Here is a 14,347-nt window from a genome sequence, read left to right as displayed (position 1 = left end):
TGGGACCCGGGCCCCCTGGTGGACGGGGCCCGGACGGCGGACCCCATCTACTTCGTGACCCAAACTACTTCGTGAATGTTCAAATGGTTGCTAAATTCGGATTCAGCTCCAAAAACTAGCCTAGAAACATGTATAATTCGAAAAAGTACCGAGGTCATCATAAGTCAATGACCTGACCTGACCTTCAGGTGACCTTGACACCCTGACAATGCATGGGAGCAGCATAAACTCACTGTTTGAACGCTTAAAACCACGAAAAGACTGCAAACGCGCGGCTAATGCGAGCCGGCATACGCCGAATCGCGATTCTGCCCAAACATGGTCTCGGAAAGTAGATCACAGGTCAAAGGTCATTTGAGTCAGGGTCATGCAATTTCTAGGGTAGGTGTAAAACTGATCAACGCGAGAGTACTAAAAGTGTTGTCGCGATCGACCGCTTTTTACGCGAGTTATTCGCGAAACCCCTTAGGGGGTTGCATCATCCCCTCCCCCTGTGCCGGCGAGGGTTAAAACTTCTTGTGAGCGAATTCACGTAATGAAAAAGGATAAAGGCACAATATTCTACAGCAGCCAATAGATGACTTAGGACAGGCACATGGAACTACTTAAATCTTGTCCGAGAGAAGCAGGCAACAGCTCCGTTTGCATATATGCTATGCATACCTATTGGGGAAGGGGCACATTTCGGCATCGAAAGATACGTATTCATACCTCATAGTAACATATTTCTGTCATGGTCAATTCACGTAGAAATTGAACACCGGGTGATTACCGAGCTATTGTTCTATCAAAATTTTCCGATTCAATCTCGCTCAGGGTTATCGTGTGTAGGTGAAGGGGGCCCGTTCTGCAGAATGCGTATGAAATATGGAAAGATTCTGAAAAATGGGTGGGGGCCCGCACACTAGGGGGCCCGCTTTGGAGGTGATGACCCCCCCGAAACGAAATCCTGGCTGCGCCACTGCTATCATCTGACATCTCATGTTTGAAAATGAGAAGTGAGAGTGACCCTCTTTTATTTCCTCTTTAACTTTTCCTTGAAATGTGTCTAAAAGAAGCATAACTAAGGAGCAATAACAATGCGGCAAACATTCAAAAACCGCACGAATTAAAATTGTGAAAGTGATCCTCACAGGAAATGAACGCCTAATTGTTGATACCTACCCTAAAAACCTGAGTTCAAAGAAGGTGGGCTAGACTAAACTTCTAGCCGATGTAAATTACTCAGCTGAAAGAAATTGAAATAATTGATCTTCGGGCGTCTGTGCTGTAAAACTTAACGTGAATTAAACCTTAACATAGCCTATATAGGTCAAGCAAAATGTCTGAAAAAACTATGCCAACACAAACTTGTCGGTATGCAATGCAAATGTCTAAAAGTCCCTGCTGACTAAAAAAAGTCCCTCAGCGACTAAGCCGTTAAGTTCAGTTCGCTCCTTTTTACCAAGATCCACTGTCGCATTAAAAAAATAGCTTCACTGGTGTAAATCTAAAGGTATGTATGTACAGCTCAGATCTCCCATCCAGTTAGGAACCCCGCGCATCAAGTTCTAATGAAAACCATTCAAGAGCAACGCAAACCAAACAAGCTAGGGGAATCATTTGCTCCCACCGATTGCGGTTACCGCAGTTTTCGAATGAAAACTACAACCAAACTTTGTACATATGCAGCCCCACATTCTACGGTACATTTTAAGCGACCTTTGGTGCCGCCTGAACGGCTTAGCAGCACCTTACGACCGACGGCTGCAGACTCACCACATCCAGCACCACGCGCGTCAGAAGCACCGCCTGATCAAGGAGAGCCGTGCAGGAGAGAATAACAACGAGAGGCACCAGCAGCCTCCGCCGTCCCTGCAAACAGCCATATACCGCCGCCAGGCCACGGGTCAGCCTCCGACACAAAATTGGACGCGGATGGAGCGAGCACGGGCCTATTTGGGCACCGCACGCGGTCCGAGCGGCGTGAAATGGCCCTCGGAGGCGCTCTCTCTCTGTCCCCGGGAGATTGGGGGTAAGAAGTGATCAACACCGCAGACTGCGAAAACAACGCCGTGACGGCCGCAGGAACCATCGCTCTGGAGCGCGCGGCAGCAAATGGGCACCGAGTCCGCTCAGCGTGGAATACAAATACTTGGGCTGGCCTGTCATATCATAGCGTTTTGCAGGGCAGGTAGGAGTACCGTGAAACGCGGTAAAATAGCGCACGTAAAGTATCAAAAAAGTACATTTTACCTTGGCTAAGCCGATGACCAGGAGTATTGATGACGTCACTCCAGCCACGGATAATACCATCAGAAGTACGAGCAGACCTGGAAGAACAAAAAGAAAAGTTCATGCTGTGTTCTATGCTTAAAGCTTATACCATACAGAGGGCGCACTGAGAAAAAAAAATTATTCCCCAGGGGTGTTTTACGGGTGTCAGACACCATTGGAGGTGTCATCGAACACCCAGATTGGTGTTGAAAAATGCTGTTTAGGGAATCATTAAGGTGTACAACACCACGATGACACCCTTTCAAGTGTCCGTTCGCATGCGAGTGTTTAGATATACCTTAATGGGATTCAGCATGACACCTTAATAGGTGTCCGACACCCACACCCATCCGGGTATCAAACACTCTAAGGTATCAAACACCCTAAAAGGTGTCAAAAATGTTCTTTTAAAAGCATCTGACACCCTTATGATGCCTTCACATGTGTTGCCATTTATTGAAGCGGAATGTTAAAAGTGTCCGACACTGCTAAAGGTGTCACATTGACACTTGCAAAAGGATCTGACACCAAAAACAGCGTGAAAAAATGAGGAAAAATATTCCCATGGGGTGTCTCATGGGTGTCGGACATCATTGCAGTGTCATATATAACGCCCAGATTGGTGTCAAAAATGTTGTTTTGGGAATCATGGAGGTGTACAACACCACGATGACAACCTTCAAGTGCAACGCGCTTTTAAACACACCATAATGGGATTCAGAAAGACACATTAATGGGTGTCCTACACCAACATCCATTCGGGTGTCAAACACCCTAAACCATCAACACTTCAAAAGGTGTAAAAAAATGTTCCTTAAAAGGGATCTGATACCCTTGTGATACCTTCACGTGTGTTGTCATTTGTTGAGGAACATTCCAGCATGAGTCATGAAATGTTTGAAAGCTGTCGTGTATTCGAACCTAAATCATTACATAAATTGTTCTGACGTCACTTGTGTTAGGAACCAGGGATGCGGTGTCTAACGGATTTTCAGTGACTCGGACTCCCGCTCTGTCTTCCAAAATGGACTCCTATTCCGGCCAGAACTGCCAACTCCATCAGACTCCGACTCTGACTCCGTAGCACTGCTAGAAACCACAGCAGGTCCAGTGGTTTGAATCATTACCCAATCAGCAAGCTGCATTGTGTGACGTCATTTGTGTACTGGTCACGGCGTCAACCATGCGTGATGCGAAGATCAAAAAGCGCCACCTTGCAGGAAAGCCGTTAGATTTCAGTTGGCGGCGGCGTGACCACGTGTTGCGTGTGGGGTGTGAGTGATGGAGGGCTTTTTTGAATTTATGTGGATATAGTGGCGCCGAACGTTGTTCGCAGTGTACTTCTTCAAGTGATTGTGCGTTAATGATAATGTTTAGCTTTTATTTGTAGCTTGCTCCTTGTTTATTCAAATGACGAGGCGGCCGGTACTCGGTGAAATTTGAAGACTGGAGTGAGGATGACAACACAGCATTGCACCATGGAAACGAAAGCAAGTGAACTGCGGAATAACATCTGGTTGGAGATAATCGACGGCTAATTATCATTGCTGAAGCCTGAAATGCGAGCAACTTCTCACTGTGAATGGACTCGATGTGTTTCGGTGAGTTTTCATTGGATTTCTCCGTAAATATAGAGCCCATATTTTTTGTACTTTATATAGTTTGTTGCTGTATACAACATAGGAATGCCATCTTGCGATATGTATGCGATATGCCTGTTTGAACCAATAAATGTAAGAATGTGTCGACACCTTTTTTGGCATCCAATGGACACTCTCGTAACACCTTTAAGGGTGTGTACCAAACTGCACCTCGCTGGGGTGTCAGACGGGTGTCACTTTTGACACCAATACAGGTGTCATTGGGAATCAAACACCGGGTGTCTGACACCCTTTTGGGTGTGCACCCAAAAGGGTGTCAGACACCTAAAAGGGTGTCAGACACCCGGTGTTTCATTCCCAATGACACCTGTATTGGTGTCAAAAGTGACACCCGTCTGACACCCCAGCGAGGTGCAGTTTGGTACACACCCTTAAAGGTGTTCCAGGGGAATAATTTTTTTCTCAGTGCGGCATAAGCTTTAGGGCGGTATAAGCTTTACCGTACTGATATCATCAGTTGGCTGTTGGGCTGTGGTTTATCGGTACTGTAACTGTGACTGTGACGTGATTGATAGTTCCATTGCTAGCTGTTCCACGACATCTAAGATTCTTTGCTGTGTCATTGGGTTTCAGCGGATCCACCGATGAGAAAATAACGCTTGATTTCACTCAGTGTCCCGGTGCAATGGAGCAGTGCAGCGTGAGTTCGACGGTCACCATATCTTGCCTTCCTTCTGGGACAAAACGGTGAAATGATAACTGAAGGTAAATTCAACGACGTGAAGTTTGCTTCCTCACGATTATTCGTCTGATTGTTCTACATCTCAATAAAAAATGGGAATGAGCAGAACCTCATTTCACCAAAAGCTCCGCGACAGGGGTCCCGTATTCAGCTACCATGGTTTAAAGTGCACCCATCACGTGCGTGGCACACGTGACTCACCGGCCGGCACGTTGGACGGTGACGGGTAGATTGACTCTCCGGTCGGTGGCCGTGACGGTGCCGGCTGTCCCGGAGCTGTTTCTACAGGTGACCGGCGCTCCGCGTCTGCCGCGGGCAGTGAGGGCCCCCCTCCCGCGGCCACCACCAATGTCTCAGAGTCGGGAATCAGTAACGTCAGGGTGGCTGTGAGAAGCGTCATGGTGAAGTAGATCTGTCGATCACACAAAAACGTAAGGTTTGTCGGTAAAACACACCGAAGATTCATATGCTCCTTATTACTACCTAAGCACTGTCCTTATTCATGTAACAAAAGCAAAAAATATCAGACATTTAGGTAATTGAAAGTTTGCTCACAAGGAAAGTTCGCAAAAACGTGCTTCTGATTTTTAGGTTTCAGCCCGTCTCATTCAATCAGCGTCATCGTGTCAAGAATCCAAAGCAGTGCACGCGCCACGCACCACACGGTCTCTTTGGTTTACAACTACAGGGTGTCCCAGAAGTCTTGAAGCTTTTTTATTTTTGTCGTGTGACCTTGTTATGCCACTGATTAAGGCAAATGACGCCTCAAACGAAAGAGAATGAACTGAAGTTTTGTATCCTGTTTTGTATTTTCATGCCTAGAGCACCACCAAAGTCAGGTGGCCCCCGTTGTGAGTCGCACAAGATTGAGCACGAGAGATCACGTTCTTCGCTGCCGCCAAGATCTCCCGGTTTGCGAAACACCGGTGTCGCCATGCCCGTTTCTGGTCAGCTTCAGAGCCTTATTTCATGAAGCGAGCCAGAAACAGAGCATTAGATCTCCGAGAAAACATTAGCAACATAATGATTTACTGATCAGAAAGTCTCCTGACATGTTTGCACGCATCCATTACAAAAATAAGGCTCAGCTGCTTGAGCGCGCTAAGCAACAGCCCGTTGTAATCCTTTGATTCGTCGCATTATTATGGTGCTAAAACAAATATCACCCCGTCGCAAATATATGTCGCTAATATTATGTCGCTCGCTTCAGGGAATATGACTCTGAAGCTGACAAGAAACGGGCATGACGACACCGGTGTTTCGCAAACCAAGAGATCTTGGCCAGGGCTGCGGAGTCGGAGTCGGAGTCGGAGTCGGTCGGAGTCGACAGTTGTGACCGGAGTCGGAGGCGGAGTCGGAGTTGATTTTAGAAACCCGAGCCGGAGTCGGAGTCGGAGTCACCGAAAATCTGTCGACTCCGCAGCCCTGCTAGGTCTGCGGAGTCGGAGTCGGGAGTTGGAGTCGGTCGGAGTCGACAATTCTGCCCGGAGTCGGAGTCGGAGTCGGAGCTGGTTTTTGAATGCCGGAGTCGGAGTCGGAGTCGGAGTCGCCGAAAATCCATCGACTCCGCAGCCCTGATCTTGGCGGCAGCGAAAGACGTGATCTCTCGCGCTCGTTCTTGTGTGACTCACAACGGGGGCCACCTGACTTAAGTGGTGCTCTACGCATGAAAATACAAAATTTCATTTCATTCTCTTTCGTTTGAGGCATGATTCGCCTTAATCGGTGGCATAGCAAGGTCACACGACAAAAATAAAAAAGCTTCAAGACTTCTGGGACACCCTGGTTAACAGTGTGATTTCCGTCTCATACTGCAGCACTCATTTTATTCAAGCAGTGGGTAGAAATGAAAGGATGCGTTTTAAGAAGGCGCTGAGCACTGAATGCCTGAATAGGACACTTACCGAAGTGTAAAATGCCACGCAGAAGCTGCCAGACCGCACCGAAAAGCAATTACAGCAGCATGATTCAATTATAGCCATTTTCTTCTGCTGACCTGCGAATAAAATACCTATTCATCATGGATGGCCAAAAAATGTATTTCAAACATTGACGCATATATGTTTGTGCATGGCCATGGCCACTTTATATCTTAGCGCAGGCTATAAGGCAGTGCCCAAGGCAGCGCAATGCCGGTGATGATTTGATAGCATCCACCAATATGTAAAACGGTTATGAGCACACAATGCGACCGTTATCCTTTCATGCATAAGATAAGACAGTCTGTTAGCAACATGATGCGAGTTCCGTTCGCCGCTCCGCCGTTTGCCCGTTTGACATTGAGCGCCGAGGTCTGGCAGACTGGAATTTGCTGTCCCGAAGTTTACTCTCCCCATGCAATCACTTCCGAAGTCCCGACTATACGTTAACGCTGCAAGCCCGAGGGACTGGTTGGTCAGACTCGACCAGCCACCCCGCTACAATTCAATTCACTGCTGCGAAAAGCAAAGCTTCACGTGCCAGAGCTATGGTGTGGACGGATAGCAGTCTGCAGGACCGTTTATCAAACACGGTTGTCATTGCGATCATTTGCCATGATTGTGTTCAGAAGTAGCCAAACATGTCACAAACGAAATGTAGGTACTCAAAATACCGTGCTTACCATAGAGTGGACCGGTTCGGCCCCCAGACTATTTTCTGTTCTTTTTGAAAGATGCTTTGAACTACGATGGCTGAGCGAGTTCCAAAAATTCATTAGGAGTATTGGGAATATTGCGTTAGCAATACCCACAGTGTTGTGGAAAAACAACATGATTGTGTCGGTCTCTCGCACGGTGCTTCTGTAGAATTAGTTTCTAGGGGCATGTTTTCGCTAAAGCTCGCCGCATTTCGTTTTGCTTTCCAGAGTTCATTTGGGACTGCAATTGGCTTACTTAATATTAATGAAACTTAAATGATTAGTCAGGCTCTGATGTAATTGGATGTTGCGTTATCTGAATTTCAGAAATGCTCATCAAAGATTCGAACTGTGGCATTCAAAGCAATTATCTGCCTATGACAGGGCTTCCTGCTGCGTTAAACATTGAAATCCGTTGATAACACGGCATAAAATAACCGACTGAAGCTGTCGCGAAACCATTTGAGTAGCTGCATTAATAAACCATCTTGGAGCAATGCCTACTGCGATGGTTTCGTTGCGCGTAAAATTACTGCATCCGATTAATTGAAACGCCTTTTTATGGCCACGGGGACCCGCAGGTGCTACCATATACGAACCCCATCTCCAGCCGTCCGCCCTGTCTAGCAGAGCAACTGGTAACATTGATATTGACTGCACCGGCCTCTGTATAGATAACAGCATCCGAAGTTTTCTCTACGTGCCTTCTGACAGCTTATAGTGTTGTTCCCTGTGAAGGTGCTAGGACAATTTACTCAGGACCGCTGCACTGTTACAGTAGCAACTGCGGGGCCACAGACCTGGCAGCTCAGCCGTTTTTATTGCATCGTTTTTAGTATGCATGGGCAACATTTATGCATTTTCCCATACCTGCTACATTGCATGATTAATTCGAGACATCCAGGCATTTTAATGGCACGTGCACTGTACCACACTTTTCAAAGTTTAATGCAGTGCTTTAATATTGCCAGCCGTGTGGTTCAAGGGGTGTGGTTAAACGCGTTGAACCACACGGCTGCTGACGTCACTATCAATAATAGTTGTGAGCTTTTTGGCAGGTATGGGAAACACCTTCCAGCCCTAAGGCCGGGAATTCAATAAATGTCACCTCGCTTTTTTAGCGAAAAGCACCTCGGGCCTAACGGCCCTCGGAGTTTTCGCTAAAAAACCTCGGTGACATTTATTGAATCATCCCGGCCCCGGGCAGGAATATATTGACGCATACTGTTGCTTTGTGCAGTGGAGCTGACGCATGCATGCTTAATGATACATTGGCACCGGTCATTAAAAATACCAAAAACAAGGAATACAATATGCCCTATAGACTAAATGTTACAAAAAGATGGTGAATAACTTTTAGAGTTGCAAAATTTTCCCAATGGGCTGCTACCGGCACCGCCCCGCCCCACAAAAATTTTCTGGGATACCGGCATGCTACCACGCCACAAGCAAAAAAGCCGCCAAATTACCGGCATACTAAAAAACCTGCATTCTTGTTTCTGGCTCCTACCCTTACATGAGATGCCACATTTTGGCAATTTCAGTAACCGCCCCACCCAGCAGCCACCCATTGTCCAACCAAAACTACCAGCATTACTAATTGGTTGTGCTTTTGCAACATGAATTAGTATTCTTCCTTTGATAAACCACAGTCATAGATTCTTGACAATTCCATTTAGAGCCAAACCTGTGAAATGCTGAGGTTCATGTGTTACCCCTACCCTTAGCAATGGAACTCCTACCACAACATGCATTTTGCAGTGGCGAAAATTGCTGTTAATACAATTCAATAGCCTCTTAGTGTCCAAAGTTTGAATCATATGCTGATAATTTTTTGGTGGAAAATCAAAAATACCGGCATGCTACCGGCAAGACATGCCAGATACCACGAAAAAACCTGCGGCAGTGAAAAAATACCGGCATGCCGGTAGTGCGGTAGGGAAATTTTGCAACTCTAATAACTTTCTTTAGGTGAAAAATAAGTAAATCAAGCTCTATGACATCCTAATCCTACAAATGCTACTACTTCAAAAAATAAAAATAAATAAATAAAAACCTAAATAAAACGCATTCAAAGTTGATCCATTCCTTTGAATCAAAATGTTTCGGTATAGAAGCATTTGAGATCATTGAAAACAAATGTTTTTTATTACAAACTTTACCCATAATCAGTCTAAAAACTAATAAACGTCTAGTCAGCTTTGACAGGATCAGCTGCAGCGTTAGCGGATAAATCTCAAATCCTCTGCAATATTTCATACCGAAGCCTGGCTAGCAATGACAAATGTCAAATGTCACTACGGATTCTCTGAGGGCCGTAATTGAAGTGAAAAAGAGCGTGAGATATTTAGCCTGATCTTAGCTCTTCGATCCTGTTCACTGTTCAGTTCACGGGCGTGGTGCAACGCTTTCATTGCGTTGCGACTCTATGGTAAGTGCCCACGAATACGTAATGTTTAGTGAGCGGGTGATTTAGAACAGCTAGCAAAGAGGAGGAATGGGATAGTTCAGATGACCGTCATTGAGGGAAGCATACTTCCTTGCGGTTCCCGTTGGGTGCTGATGCTTCATTGACAAGTTAACTGCTGGGTAGCTGTATTAGGAATCACTTAAGGATCTACTCTAAGTCAAGGAAATCACTAACTTGTTAGGATTAACCTCCGAAAATTAGAACGTAATACGTAGTGCATCGCAACGCCTAGTCAAGGCATCCTCTAACGTGTTAGGCTGCATGAACCACCATTCGTTGGCTTAAAGCATACCATAACCATATAGAATCTCCGCCAGTACGAGTATCAAGCATGCTAGGTGTCAAAGGCTTGATAGGAATTTAATGGAAGTATGCGTTCGAAAAGTATCAAGTAATTAAAACACTGACTGATGTGTCACTGCTGTATAGGGGCGCCATTGTGCTTTCAAATTATATCTTTACCTGCTGTCAGCAAAAACGACAACGTACAATATAAGACTTTCGGACATCAGAAGGTATAAAAGATTATAGGAACACAAAAGACAATTAGCAAAGGACCTAACACGTTGTGGGTTAAGAGCACCAGCATCGTTTGCCCAGAAGCAGAAACCGGAACGCTCCCAACAACGCCTGCTCTTTTAGCATGTAAATTACTTACCAGATGATTGCTGACTACCGCGTAGCCACTTCTCGTAACAAGAGCCAATGACTTGACTATCGGTCAGGATAGTGATCCACTTGCGATTCTCTGTCGTGATCCGCGGAGATCAGGCGACCCGGGCTGCCCCGGCCGTCGGTGTCGTCCCGCCTCCCCGGCCTGCCGACGCCACCCCCGTCGGAGGTAGTCTACTCCTCGCGGCGGCGAGCTCGGCAGCCGGAGCTGTGAAGGTTCGTTGGCGGCGGTGGACAGGCGTGCGCAGTGCCCGATCGGCAGGCTCAGTTCCGCGGTTCAAAGGTACTTAACAGGGTGTGAGAGATACGAGGATTTGAAGCTCGAATATGCACATTTTATACTTTTGGAAGAGGCCTATCAACGTTATGTGGTAAAGTTTACAACTTGCTTTTAATTTTAAACAGCGATCAGTAGTTGGTAGCTTCATATGTTCAACAAGTAGCAGCTGCAAAAGAAGTGAAAGAAAATCTGAGAAAAGAACGTCCGAGACCATCCCACCAATTCATCGCCGCGAGTCCTGGTATACTGACCCGTCCTACAGTGGTGTCTTGCGGTACAGCCTACCCATCTGCAGCCAGGCTGAAGAACCAACTCGTCCAGTTCGCCGTGAGCCAAATATTACCGACCCCTGAGGCTGACCTGATCTGCGCTGACAGGCTGGCGAAGAGAGTGGTGTTCGAATAGACGTGAAAGGAGTCCATAAAAATGCATATCTAATAAAACATTCTTGTGAGAGCGCTTGTTACTTTCCATCTAAGTGCTGGTGATAAAATCGTACGCTGTTTTTCACCCTTTGAGTAATCACGGTAAATTGACGTAACCGGCTCAAGTTTTTCACACGGTGGTGCGCGGAAGGCTGCCCTTTTTGGCTTCTGTTTACCCCGACTGCGGAACGGTCAGGCCTCTGGCCTGTCGATAGTGTTTGGCGGAGCGCTGATGGTAGAGCTCACGGGTAATAGCATCGGGCAGCGGGCGGCACTAATACATTACCCAAAAGCTGCGTATTTTCTTTCTCAATGCAGGCTTTGCAAGTGTAATGCTGCACCCTGCGAACTGCTCATGCTAATGTGAGAAAAACACTGGAATTCAAGAGTAAAATACCTCAATGACGGCTTGTATTTAGCACGAGCAATAAATGTCTGCTATCAAACTGCTATCCAATAAGAGGGCAATGTGAATAATGAGAAGTTGTTTTTCCAGTGATTCGTAGGTAATAACTGTATCTTAATTATATATATAAAACCAGGTAACCGTTAGTTCGAAGTTCCTTATAACTCCAAGTTATATTTTCGTTCAGTCCTTTTAGCAAATGTGACGGAATACCATGTGGCATACTTAGCTATTATACCAAGCAGGCACTGTTTTAGAAAGGCTGTGAAACAGGCGGCTGCCTTTTGCTGTTCGTCTTTCCACATACCTACTTACGCATACCTATCCATTACCTACTACTCAACCAAACTTGTTTTTTTTTTTTCTTTGAGTTGCGAGCTGTGATGCATATTGCATTTACTTCTTATCCTCTTTCCTCGTGACACATTTGTTTTAATACTAAAATACGGGAGCCTCACATCCAGTACCTACAGGCTACACTTCGCTCGCTTCAAAGCCAAACAAACAGGATATACTGTATTGACGTTCCCTCCATCACCTGAAGTCTTTCAGCGTGTAACGTCCGCGGGCTGCGACAGAGCTATACAAAGAAAAACATCAACTATTGGAAATTCGACGGCTGCTGGGCGAATGTGTCTTATCATAAATCATTGGGTGAATGATAATGCAAGCATAGGCGGCGGAACGGGGAGGGCACCGGGCACCGTGCCCCCCTTAGATTTTGGCATTTTAAGATCCTCGCATGTGTGCGGCATTTGCCAGCTTCTAATGTGTAGGGGGGGGGGGGTCGGTTGGACCCCCCCCCTTGCCGTTTGGCCCCTGATCGAGCTAGAGCTTCGCGGAAAAAACGAGCGTGTTGCCCGTGACGAGAGGAAGCCGATGATACCCAACTTTAAAGTCCTAGGTCATCGGTTGACCTTCCAGGTCAGGTCAATGACCCAAGGTCGGGAAAATCGGGACCTGTTAGAAAGTCGTTAAGTGTGGCTGCTAGGGGTTTTTTCGGGGTGCTGATCACGAATATCGTGTTAGTGTTGATCAGAGATGATGTCTTTAAGCATTTAGACCAGGTCGGGTCAGGTTAGGTCAGGTCAACCAGTAGGCGCCGTGACGGGTATTAGTAGTACGTGTCAACCGCCTCTGACAGCTTCGTAACATGTTACGAAGTCACCAAAACTACTTCGTTAATGTTCAAATGGTTGCTAAATTCGAATTCAGCTCCAAAAACTAGCCTAGAAACATGTAAAACTCGAAAAAGTGAACCGAGGTCACCCGAGGTCACCAAAGGTCAATGACCTGACCTGACCTTCAGGTGACCTTGACACCCACCCTAATGCATGGGAGCAACATCAAATCACATGTTTGAACGTTTGAAACCACGAAAAGCTTGCAAACGCGCGGCTAATGCGAGCCGACATACGCGGAATCGCGATTCCGGCCAAACATGGTCTCGGAAAAGAGGTCACAGGTCAAAGGTCTTTGGGGTCAGGGTCATGAAATTTTCAGGGTAGGTGTAAAATTGATCAATGCGAGGGTACGGACAGTGTTGTCGCGATCGGCCGCTTTTTACGCGAGTTATTCGCGAAAAACCATGAGGGTCCATCCGACCCCCTACACATGCGAGGGTTAACATTAGCCCAATGGGCGTTGCATGGAAAGAATGGGACCAAAAGTCGGCAGTGCCCCCTTTAATTAAAGGTGTTCCGCCTCTACTGAATGCAAGTAATGGCTTTCGATACATTAGCGGAAAATTAAAGATAATGCCATAGCTATGCCAATATGCTATTGCTGTTATCCATGCTACATCGTTCGTATTTCGTAGCACGTAAAACAATTGAATACCTATGAGATACATTTTGATCAGCCAATTCAATATCAAAGCACATTACATATACCAGGTCCAAGTAAAGGAAATGTGAAAGGAAACCCAAAGAAGTGCACATAAATAAATTCGCCTATATCTTCTTGTCCGAACGGTTTAATCCAAATTGTTCCCTCAGCCGAGCGAGGGGGTCTGTTTCCGCGTCCGGAAGCCCCATGGAGAGAGCTGAAACTTGGCACACTAAAACTTTGATTTGCTCCAGATCTGTCAGAACTTTCGTCCTGCCTTCATCATCTTTGGGACCTTGGGTCAGGTCGGGTTACGGTAACGGGTACCCCATACCCATACGTGGATCTCCGCATGGTCCAAAAATTCCACAAATTGGCTTAACACTCTCAGGGCAAGGGAATTTTTGGAAGGTGGATGAAACTGTTGAAAGAACCAAGCTCTAGAGTTCCCAAGTCATCGTAACTTTCAGATATTTTTACCAGAGCCAAAACACCGCAGGAAAATCATTCGATAGCTCTTTCACAGCTCTTCCGGTGACTTGTCTCAGAGTTGACCCAAGGTTAAAGGTTTGGCCTTCAGGACACCGGTAAATTTTAGGCACACCTGAAATGCTTTTACTAAAAAATTGACACAAACGCTCTCACCTGACCGGCTTTAGCCTGGACTTGACCTCCTGAGGTCAACACCCAATCTAATGTAAAAAAGGATCGATGCGCCTGGACATGACCAAATTGGCAAAGCTGCTATGCTAACATTTTCCCCTAACTTGTTTACAAGAAAAGGAGCCGTCCGTACATGGTAGCATGTCCATTTTATCTCAGGTCATTGAAATATAACTTTGGAGCATTCCGAGATGCTTTCATTTGATGATCGACCAGCGACAATGATAATGATACAAATAACGTAACTTTTGCAGGGCCTTATGAGCATTGAACGGCCTTTCACCACTATGAGAAGCTTTGATATGAGATACGAGATTCGCTCACTGCCCTTAGACCACTCAGCATCACGTCGGGCTTCTGATAGTAGTGACGAACCCTTCAAACGCAT

The 14,347-nt window shown here is 46.2% G+C and overlaps 1 long non-coding RNA gene across 1 annotated transcript; it reads right to left on the bottom strand.

The window, feature by feature from the left end:
• Positions 1-4,827: 4,827 nt before the first annotated feature.
• On the bottom strand, positions 4,828-10,502 carry LOC122382883. The gene is made up of 3 exons (XR_006256741.1): positions 10,345-10,502; positions 6,504-6,595; positions 4,828-5,011 (listed from the first exon to the last, which is right to left on the bottom strand). It is a non-coding gene; the product is annotated as an uncharacterized LOC122382883 (long non-coding RNA).
• Between the last annotated feature and the right edge of the window lie 3,845 nt (positions 10,503-14,347).

This window comes from Amphibalanus amphitrite, unplaced genomic scaffold (genome assembly GCF_019059575.1).
Source record: "Amphibalanus amphitrite isolate SeventyFive unplaced genomic scaffold, NRLGWU_Aamphi_draft 000149F_arrow, whole genome shotgun sequence".
NCBI lineage: Eukaryota > Metazoa > Arthropoda > Thecostraca > Balanomorpha > Balanidae > Amphibalanus > Amphibalanus amphitrite.
The sequence above is the reverse complement of the archived record's forward strand: the minus strand, read 5'-3'. Positions and strand labels throughout refer to the sequence as shown.